Consider the following 11,756-nt stretch of genomic DNA (forward strand, 5'->3'; position numbering starts at 1 on the left):
CCACCCCGCCCCCACCAGTGCTGGCCAGCTGGAGCCTCGCTAGCACAAGTAGAACCTACCGGCATCCCCACCCATTTCGGGGGGCACAGGAACCCTGACCAGAGTGGCCCAAACTTGTAACTGAACGTCCCTCTCATTTCCGATTTCCAGGACTCAAGCATGAGGTTCGGTGGGACTGAGCAGAGGCTAGCCTCAGGATCTCAGTTTAATCTCCTCCTGAGGGCTGCAGTTTACACATCAACCATCCTCAGGAGACTCCAGGGGCCTGGGGGCAGGGAGAGAGGATCTTCAGAGCTGCTTTGCTATCTAAATCCAACCCTATTGTTTTCATGCTTCTCCTAAAGCTGACCCCACTTTCTCCAACCAGTTCTCCCTCGGAGCCCGCCTCTCTTCCTTCTCCAGCCAGGGGCCAGCCATTTTCAAAGACCACCGCAGGCAGAGCTTTTCCCATGGCTCCTGTCGTCACCCACCGAACTTGGCTGATGGAGGAGGGAGCATTCTGACAGCTGGAGATCTGACTCCCAGCCTTGCCCTTTCCTAGACCTTGGACGACCAACTTTACCTCTGTGAGCTGATTTTCTCTGCTGTAAATCTAGGATTAAAGCTGTCTACCTCTCAGAGATTAGATGCGCTCCCGGATGTCAAATGCCAATAATAACCACTGTGTCCCATAACCTCAGCACCCCACTTCCTCTGGGAATTGAACATCCATTTCAGTTCTGACGTCTACACAGCACTACCTTCCTTCAGTCCTAGCCCCCAACTGCTACAAACACACACACACACACACACACACACACACACACACACACACCCTATAGGAAGAAATGGAATTACCCAAACAAATCTATAGCTTCTATTTTATCAAACCTCCCCCAACTTTCAAGGTCTTGTATAGTATGATTTTTAAAATTACATTTGTTGTTGTTGTTGAGACCAAGTCTCTCAAATTATCATTGTTTTCAAATTGTACATCCTATAAATTTATATACAGATACATTCTGGGAAAAAAACAGAAAACATTTGAACCGAGCAGAGGTATATAGTGTACAGAAGGAAAGGGGGGGGGCAGGCACGGTGCCCATTAATCCTAGCACTCCATATGTAGGCAGAGATGGAGAATCTCTGTGAACTTGAAACCAGCCTGGGCTACATAGTGAGTTTAGGCCCCTTGTGAGAATCTGTCTGTCTCACAAAAAGAAAAAGGAATAAAGGCTCTTTCCTTCTCCAAAGATAACTGTGGCTAACAGTTTTGACTATGTGTTCCTAGACCCGTTTCAACCTTGAACATTACATGGGTGTATGTAGCACACCTGATACAATATGGGAAGAAGGCTAGAGTGGGCATCCCTTAAAAGGCTTTGTGGGGTTGATTTAATAAAAGTCTGCCCCCTGCTCCTTTGCTGAAGGGGTGAAGGGAAATGAGATCAGAGACTTCCAGCCTTGGCTGCCACTGAGACAGGAATCATGCTGGCCACCCTCCCCGCCAGCCCCTGGATCAAGGCCTTTCTGAGCCATCTCCTCGGATTCATTCTGTTTCTTTGTTACCCCCTGCTCTTTTATTCTCTGACTAACCCAGCCTTTCTGTTAACAGAGGAACGGAGTGACCACCTTCAGACAGAAGCCACAGAAGGGAGGAGCGCCCTCTGGAGGCCAGAATGGTGGAGGCATTAGACCCCGGTATGCCTGGTCCCCTACCTCCAGGACTGTGTGCAGCTGTGGTCCCCTCTCAGTTTGGCTTGGTTCTTGTCATTGACCTGGGGCCCTGGAGTAACAACTCAGTGTGGACTCCCTTTCTGGAAATGCGCTTATTGAGTCTCACAGTTTGGGAAGTCTCTGGTTGCCAGTGCTCAGCCCCATGCTTTACTCTGTGATTCCATCGACCCCCTTCCTGCAAGGCTAGGGACTCCGCCCCCTTTCATCTACTGGATAAAAAGCAACACTCTTTTTTTTTGGGGGGGGGGAGGAAAGGGTTTATTTGACTTGATGGACATACAGCCCGTCATTGAGGGAAGAAGGTAAGGCAGGAACTGAAACAGAGACCACAGAGGTTAGCTGCTTATGGGCTTGCTCCCAGGCCGACATCCAGGTCCTCTGAGCTTAGAATGTGGGACGCTGTTACGATTGGAATCTGAAATGTCCCCCACAAGCTCATGTGTTAGTACATTTGGTTCCCAGCAGTGCTGTTTGGGGGAGGTTATGAAGATTTTGGGACATGGGGTTTGGCTCACAGAAGTAAATTACTAGGAGTAGATCTTTGACGTTCACCAACCTTGGGTTCTAGGATAGAACTTTCTATTTCCTGATCTGCCAACATGTGAGAAGTGGAAGCCATGAGCTAAGGAAGCTAACTACTCTACCGTCTGATAGTGTGTGCTGAATGAAACTTTTCCTCACTTCAGTTGTTTCTGTCAGGTTTGTGGTTGCAATGATGAGATAAACAACTAACGTGAAGACTAAGGACCCAATCCACCTGCAACCTGACATTTGGTCACATTATTTGGTCATGTGAAGGAACAGCCATCTGTTCTGGAGGTTGTGTCTTGTGAGTGACTCCAGCTCAGGGAAAAGTTCACTCACCACCACCAGAGAGGACAAGAGGCCATGTAAAAAGCAACACTCTTAATAACATTGTCCTCGGAGACAAGTCCTTAGGGGGCCAAGGGCTCACAATCAACACAGGAATAGAGTACACCACCAAAGACCAGGAGCCACCAAAACTTGCTCACCCTCTTGATACCTTGATTGCCCAGAAAACATTTTCTGTGAGGCCTCAGAAACCCTCAGCCTCCATCTATTCAGCCCCAGGACCTAGTGTTTTCCACCCTAGCTTGGAAGCACTTGACCCAAGTTCCATTTAGTTTTTTTTATTGTTGTTGTTTGAGACAGGGCCTCTTGTAGCCCAGGCTGGCCTCAAACTTGATATGTAGTCAAGAGCATTCCTGATCCCCCTGTTTCTACCTTCCTAGTGCTCAGATTCCATGCCTGACTTCTTTGCCCAAATTCTTCCTTAATTTGTGGTGTCCCAGGGGGAGTCTGTCCCTGTGTCTAGACCTGTGTAGTCATGGGTACTTTGCAGGGGTCCATCTTGATTACATGTTCCTATATCTCTGCAGTAGTTACTTTTGTCCCCCTGGGAAGAGGTCATCTCAGTTAGGAATTGTCCTCATCAGACCTGTGGACATGTCTCAGGGGTAATGATTGCTGGCTGACCTCGGAGGGCCAGGCCCACTGTAGACAGTACTGTCCTTAAGCAAGTGGGTCTGAGGCTGAGGCTGGAGAGTCAGCTCAGTGGTTAAGAGCACTTGTTCTTACAGAGGACCCGAGTTCAATTCCCAGCACATACGTGGTGTCTTACAACCATCTGTAACTCCATTCCCAGGGGATCCGATGCCCTCTTCTGAGCCCTGGTGTATCAGGCTGGCACATGGGGAACACATACATTCATGCAGGCAAAACACTCAAACACATAAATCTTTTTTAAAAAATGAAGAGAAAGAAAGGTAGCTACATATGAGTCTGGGTGCACGTCGGGGAGCAGCACTCCTCCAGGGTGCCTGCTCAGTCCCCGCCTCCTGTGCCGTGGGTGGTGGAGTGTGACCTGAGAGTTGTAAGTTTTAAAAAACAAAAACAAAATAACTCTTTCCCCCAACTTGCTTCCGGTCATGGTGTTCATCACAGTAACAGGAAAGCAGACTAGGAACCTTGACAAAGGCCACTGAAAGGAAGGGGAGTCTCTGCTCGCTCACGGTTTGAGGGGCACAGGTGGAGAAGGTCTGGCGTTGGGAGCGTGAGGCAGGTCACACTGTTAGCTGCAGAGGGGAAACAAAGCTGGATGCAGAGCTGGCTTTCTCCTCTTCATTAGGTCCAGGACTCCAGCCCCGGGGGATAAAGCCCCCCTCCCCATTCAGCATAGGTCTTTCCGCCTCAGGTAACCCTCTGCAGACACTCCAACAGTTGTCTCCTAGGTTGATTCTAACTCCTTCAAGTTGACAAAACCAACCATCACAATCCGGCCTTAGACTTTTTCTCTTCTAAAAACAAACTCTGTGTGTGTATGTGTCTGTGTGTCTGTGTGTGTGTGTCTGTATGCGCACGCAGCTACATGTGCAGATGAATATGCATGTGGAGGTCAGAGGTCAATGTTAGGTGTCGTCCTGAATCACTTCCCACCATATTTTTTGATATGGCTCTCTCACTGCACCTGGAGCTCTCTGATTGGCTAGACTAGCCATCTAGCCCCAGAGATCTTCCTGTCTCCGCCTCTTCAGTGCTGGGGTTATGGCGAGCTCTAGGGATGGGAACTCAGGTCCTCATAATTACATGGAAAGCACTTTACAGACTCAGCCATCTCCTTGGTCCTTTTCTGATGTCTGTCTGTACAGCCCAAGCTAGGCAGGGACTTTAAACCTTCCTGCCCCAGCCTCTTGAGTGCTGGGATTAGAAGTGTGCATCTCCTTACCCCACTGAAAATTCTCAATAGTTATGGAGCAAAGGTCTCAGGGTTAGGTTGACCACCACTACCATCATCATTGCCAACATCATTACACCACCATTATCACCATAAACATCACCATCACCACCAACTTTACCATATCATTACCATCATCATCCCCATCACCACCACCCCACACAACACCATCATCACCATGGTCACCACGAAAATCATCATCCCTCCCATCAGCAGCAGGCATCCCACTGCCACAGCCTTTGCAACAAGTTCCTGGGCCCCCTTTGCACCAGGGCCCACGGGCCTTCTCCTGGGCTTGTGTTAGGACCCCCTTTGACTTTCTCCAGAGTCCTCACATGAGAAGAGCCATGCTTCCTGTCTTATGACTGAGAAAACACGGGATGACAAAAGCCCCCATGAACTCAAGTGCACCTTTGAATGACCTCATTCATTGTTACTTACAGACTGACAGATTCCTCACAGGACTGTCCCCCAGCCTGGGGCCACTTCCTTCAGCTGGGGAAAGCTTCTTACTTGGGAGTAGATCCTCCTAGTTCTGGGGGCCAGAGACCTTGCCAGGCTGACAGGGCCCTGCCCAGTCTGACTGTATCACTGCCCACTGCCATCACCTCCACGCTGTCCCTTGATGCCATGCTTCCTTCCCTCCCTCGCCCGTCCTCCCTCCCTCCTGGTGAGGGTTCACCATGTTTCCCAGGCAGGCCTGGGATCCTACACTGACCCTCCCACCTCAGCCTCTGAAGGAGCTGGGACTGTGTCATGTGCCGCCACACACAGCGCCATGCTTCCTGTGATAGACATACATCTAGCTCCTCCCTCAGGACCCAGTCCCACTCCACTGTCTTTATGATTTTCCTTCCCTCTTCCTGGAACGGGCTGGAATGGTCTTCCACTCATATACACTCACATATGTCATTACATGACTCACCCTCCTAGGACAGACATTTGGGGTTGTAATAGATCAAAACCCACACTCAAAGTGATGTTAGCAAACCGGAAGTGACGGGCTATTAAAGCTGAAAGAGCCAAGCACAGCTCTGACTTCAGGTATGGCTTGATCAGGAACTCAATGACATCGATACTTGTTGACTCTGGGTTGGCTCATGTGCCCATCTTAACCAATTGCTGTGGTCAGAGAAGTGGGGACACTAAAAATTCCACCGAAATGACGAGCTGATACTAAAGGTAACTGTGGCTTCCCAGAGGAAAACCAGGTGCGATTTTAAGAAAGGTGAGGGGGCGCGAACGAAAAGTGCTGTTTCTTGTGTCTCGCCTCAGGACAGGACTTCTGGACGCTCAGTCTCACCCTGTCCAAGATGAAGTCCTTTCCTCTTGGGGCACACACTTAGAGTTTACCTCATGCCATGGCACCCATAGCCCTCATGACGTCAGGTGATACCTGCCTCCCCCACCACATTCTGCACTCCTGGGAGACTGGGTTTCTTGGGTTGTCCTGTGTTCCCCACGTGGGGGCTGGTGCCAACATGGACTGTCGCTCTGTAAGGCATCCGTGTGTGAAGCGATAACTCCAGGACCCTCCTTGCTAGGCCCTTCGATGGCTGGACTTCCCAGCTGCGCTGCCGTTAGCTTCCCATGCCTTATAAAGCAGGCTTAGAGCTCATACATGGGGCGCATGTTCCCAGAGATGGGACAGAGTTCCCATGAGACCTGACAGGCCTGAGTCCCGGGACCTGGAGAGGGGAGAGTTGATCGATCAGGAAAGGAGCCAGGAGGAAAAGGAGGTTGCTTTAGATTAAGAGCTTTAAAAAGAGTGATTCATGATCATTGTGGCTGACATTTCAAAAGCCCCACATACTTTTGGTAACCAGCATGCTGCTTTGAATTTATCCTGGGAACAGAGCAGCCCACAGTTGCTCTGGGGTGTATCATATTGCACTTTTTGCCTCTCAAGCCTCAGTGATGTTTGACTCCTCGGTTGCCCATATTTAGCTCATTATTCTAGAGTTTATTTTTACATAAGCCCTTGTACTGTACAGGGTAGACACATTAGGCTCTGGTGTCAGGAAGATTAGAGCTGGTCACTTGCTTTTGCCATCTGCCGTGTGACTGAGAAGTTAAGTGTGACTCAACTTCTCTGAGGCCCTGTTCCCTGTCAGTGCCGTGAAGACAGCATGGCCCACCATCTCGTGGAGCACTAGAAGGGATTTACATGGGGGCGTTTCTGTGTCGTATGGACCCTAGGTCTCTGCCTTACCTCTGATGCAGTGGACGGAAGGAGGAAGAAGAAGAAGCAGCGGGCGTCTGGTGTGAGGCCAGAGTGTGGATACCCCTCTCCAACCAGGCCTGGGCATGGACCTGGGCCCCCAGGACCAGGTGTGCAGACACAGCTGGAAGAGGGTTGGTCGTCCAGATGCAAACTTTGTAGAACACAGTCTCCTATCCAAGGTAGCAACACTGTGGGGCGTGTGTGTGTGTGTGTGTGTGTGTGTGTGTGTGTGTGTGTGTGTTAGGGAGAATGGTCGTGAAGGGGGTACAAGGTGGCCAATCAGCCTGGTTGCCTGGGACTATGGGGCTTTCCATACACATGTAAGACTTCAGATGTTCAAGCCTGAGTCTCGCTGCGTTAGTCCCCAGCCACCCTGTGGCCCTGCTTCTCCCTGCTTGTGCCTGGAACCCTCTCCACCCCCAGGATGACAGCTTACCCAGTACCAGGAGTCACCGGTGCTTAGGGCCTGGCTGCCAGCCTGCTGCAGGCCACCAGGGGCAGAGGGGACCAGGTCCCAAAATAACTAGCTGAAGCTTTGCAGAGGAGGGAGGCCTAGTCAATGAGCAGGGGAAGAGCCAGGCAAAAGGGGGGCTGCCTGGGGAGGTCTGGGGAATCCGGGGTTCCATACCATGAGGTCTTCCCACCTTAGCTTCAGGTGCTGAGATTACAGGCATGGGTTGCCAGGCCCAGCACTTACTGCGATTTTTACCATTGCATTTTCTAATTTTTTTTTCTGATGCATAACAATATAATGTTACTTTGAATCTGGCCACACTAGAGAAAGATTTCTTCTTAGTGACAATTGAATTGCTGTTTTAGAATCTTGGATATAAAGCTGTGTCATCTGTTAGGATGATAAGCATGGTCTCAGATGTCCATAAATACACCCTAGTGAGTAAAGGCTCTTGTGGTCGAGCCTGACTACCTGACCTCCTGAGTTTGATTCCCAGGTCCCATACGGTAGGAGGAGAAAACTGACTCCTGTAAGTTGTCCTCTGATCTTCACATGTGTTCTGGTATGTCCATGCTCACTTTCCCTGTCTCTCTGTCTCTCCTGTCTCTCTGTCTCTCTTTGTCTCTGTCTCTCTCTCTGTCTCTGTCTCTCTCTCACACACACACACACACACATGCACGCACGCACGCACCCACGCACCCACACCCGCACGCACGCATGCAAGCACGCCTGCACATGGGCGAGGGAGGGAGGAAAGGAGGGAGGGATGTAATTAAGAAGAGAAAGATGGCAGATACCACTGTTGTCCTAGGTTCATCCTGGGCCGTTTTGGGCACGTGGCTTCTCTTCTCTAAGGTAGGAGAACGACTACTCCTCTCCTCACAGACATCTCTGGCCAGCAGAGATCCCACCCAGAAGCTAAAGCTATTTCAGTTGGCGTGTGGCAGAGTCGGGCAGTTGAAAAGCTAGAAGTTGGGGTAAAGACACTGGGAGAGCGGGGTCCTGCCGTGATTTCCTTGACGTACCATGTGTGTCTCACCGTATACCTCTAGTGCCACTTTCCTGCTGGGGTGGTTCTGAGGTCCCTCCCACCTGGGAGGCCACTAAGGGAGGCACAGGACTGAGCTTAGGCAGGGGCTGGGTCCAGACAGAGTAAGGGGAGGATTCTCATTATTGATTACAATGTGACCTGCCTGATCAGACCTTGGAATGTTCGCTGGGTGACCAGAGGATCCCTCCCATCCTCCCTGCTTCTTTTCTGTGTGTACCTGAGCAGAACACTGAGAGGTGCATGGACACAACTAGCCACATCATTTATGGGGACCAGGGCAAGCCGCAATTACCTTTAGTATCAGCTCAAATTATTTTGAATTGTTTTTAGTGTTGCCACTTCCCAGTTGGTTAAGATGGGCACATGAGCCAATCCAGAGTCAACTTTTGTTTTTGTTTGTTTGTTTTGAGACAGGGTTTCTCTATATAACTCTGGCTGTCCTGGAACTCTGTAGACAAAACTGGCCTCAAACTCACAGAGATCCACCTGCCTCTGCCTCCCAAGTGCTGAGATTAAAGACGTGTGCCACCACCACACAGCTGTCTGTCAACAAGTATCGATGTCATTGAGTTCCTGATCAGGCCATACCCGAAGTCAGAGCTGTGCTTGGCTCTTTCAGCTTTAATAGCCCGTCACTTCTGGTTTGCTAACATCACTTTGAGTCTGGCTTTTGATCTACTACAACCCCAAATGTCTGTCCTAGGAGGGTGAGTCATGTAATGACATATGTGAGTGTATGTGAGTGGAAGACCATTCCAGCCCGTTCCAGGAAGAGGGAAGGAAAATCATAAAGACGGTGGAATGGGAGGGAGGTCCTGAGGGCGGAGCTAGATGTATGTCTACCACAGGAAGCATGGCGCTGTGTGTGGCGGCACATGACACAGTCCCAGCTCCTTCAGAGGCTGAGGTGGGAGGGTCAGTGTAGGATGCCAGGCCTGCCTGGGAAACATGGTGAACCCTCACCAGGAGGGAGGGAGGACGGGCGAGGGAGGGAAGGAAGCATGGCATCAAGGGACAGCGTGGAGGTGATGGCGGTGGGCAGTGATACAGTCAGACTGGGCAGGGCCCTGTCAGCCTGGCAAGGTCTCTGGCCCCAGAACTAGGAGGATCTACTCCCAAGTAAGAAGTTTTCCCCAGCTGAAGGAAGTGGCCCCAGGCTGGGGGACAGTCCTGTGAGGAATCTGTCAGTCTGTAAGTAACAATGAATGAGGTCATTCAAAGGTGCACTTGAGTTCATGGGGGCTTTTGTCATCCCGTGTTTTCTCAGTCATAAGACAGGAAGCATGGCTCTTCTCATGTGAGGACTCTGGAGAAAGTCAAAGGGGGTCCCAACACAAGCCCAGGAGAAGGCCCGTGGGCCCTGGTGCAAAGGGGCCCAGGAACTTGTTGCAAAGGCTGTGGCAGTGGGATGCCTGCTGCTGATGGGAGGGATGATGATTTTCGTGGTGACCATGGTGATGATGGTGTTGTGTGGGGTGGTGGTGATGGAGATGATGATGGTGATGATACAGTAAAGTGGATGGTGATGGTGATGATTATGATAATGGTGGGTGATATTGGAATGAGGAGGAGGAGGGAGGTAATGATGATGGTGGTGGTAGTGGTGGTGAATCTAACCCTAATTCTCTTCTTGAACCCCTCCTAAGCTGCTAGACACTCACTAACGTCCTTTGTAGGGACAGTCTTCTTGAGCCTTCCTAACCCTGCTCTGAGATCCGAATGTCATCCATCACTCCTCTTTCACAGGTTCGCTGAGACGCTCCAGCTCGGTAGGAAAGCAAGGGTAGCATGAGCAGAGAATTTTGTGATGGGCACACTGCCAGCAGCTGGGCAGTGAGGTATGCAGCCCCCTGGCACAGACAGCTTCCTGATCTTTTTTTTTTTTTTTTTTTTTTTTTTTTTTTGGTTTTTCGAGACAGGGTTTCTCTATGTAGCTTTGCGCCTTTCCTGGAACTCACTTGGTAGCCCAAGCTGGCCTCGAACTCACAGAGATCTACCTGCCTCTGCCTCCCAAGTGCTGTGATTAAAGGCGTGTGCCACCACCACCCGGCTCGAGCTTCCTGATCTTTGGGCGACATCTTTTCATGCTTTTTCCTCCGGGCCTTCCAACACTTCTGTGACCAGTCCCTTTCTTTAAACTGCTCTCTTGAAAGCTCTCCTGCGGTGTCCATTTTCCTCGCTGGCCACTGGTGATACAGGTTCACTCTCAGCCAAGGGCATCACTACCACCATCTGCCAGAGTGAGTTCTGGTGGATCAAATGGCAGTGAATGCGGCAGGAAGGGCACTGGAAACCTCTGTGTTCTGGAAGAGATCTCTCTCACTGAGCAGCTGCCTCCCCTCACTAACGATCGGAGCTCGCACACTCGAGCTTCGCAGGCCAGCTAGGACTCAGGGTGATTGTGAGAGGAGAGTTCACAGAAAATCGAATGTTTAGTTCCAGGCTGGGGATCAAGACCAAAAGCAGCAGGTTGTGGTGGGGCTGCTTGCCTGCGGCAGAACTGCGTTCACGGCCGCCACCAAATCTTGTGGGATGTGGCTCCGAGAAAGGCCTCTCAACCGCAGTCCAGTGTGTAAGAGGAAGTGAGATGTGGCCGTGGCTTCCGCCCTCACTGTCTTCCCATGGTCCTCCTTCGGCTTATGGACCCTTCCTACACCCAAGGTGTGAGGGTTGATTGCTTTCAGCTAAATACCATCACTCCTGTCCCCATGTCAGGGACTGATTTAATCGTGTGCACGTGACACAATTCTGGGCAAGGAGGTGTGTGAGTTTGCCTGGGAGTGGTGTCTGAGAACATTTTTTCTCATACAAAGGGAGGAAGGGAGGGAGGAAGGGAGGGAGGGAGGGAGGGAGGGAGGGAGGGAGGAAGGAAGGAAGGAAGGAAGGAAGGAAGGAAGGAAGGAAGGAAGGAAGGAAGGAAGGAAGGAAACTATTTTCTCAGCAACCTGGATTGTTTCAGAAATCTGGCCCCCATGACATAGCCTGCCAACGCCTGCGGAAGGCCGAGCGGGAAGCTGCGATGAACCTATATCATCCCACTCATGTGTGATCACGGAACTGCGAGATCAACAAACTGCGAAGCCAGCCAGCCTCTGAACTCCCTGCTGTGTGGTGAGATACACGTTGGTGGTTCAAACTAATTGCAGTTGGGGCTGTCACCTATCCCCAGAAATGTTCAACTTGCCTTATGAAGCCACCAAACAGATTTCTGGATCCTCCTCACATGTGCCACCTTGTGATTCAATGTGTTCCCCTTTCCAGGAAGGCAAATGAGGCTCAGCAGGAGGAGAGCATGGCAGATCCATGCCGCTCTGCTCTGCAGCACCCACCCCTGCCCTTCGTACAATGCTAGAGAGACTTGCTGAACAGACCTCATTTCTAAGAAACGCTTCCTTTTCTCATCCACCGCCTGCTCCTCTGTGCCGCAGGCGAGTCTGAGATGGAACCACCATGCCCCTCCGTCGTTTTCCACGCTGTAACCCAGCCCTGTCCATGTGGGCCCTTGGGACGCAGCTCAGGAAGGGGGCAGGGCACTGCCTGCCCAGCACGTAATTAC

The sequence above is a fragment of the Peromyscus leucopus genome, chromosome 1 (genome assembly GCF_004664715.2).
Source record: "Peromyscus leucopus breed LL Stock chromosome 1, UCI_PerLeu_2.1, whole genome shotgun sequence".
NCBI classification, from domain to species: Eukaryota; Metazoa; Chordata; class Mammalia; order Rodentia; family Cricetidae; genus Peromyscus; species Peromyscus leucopus.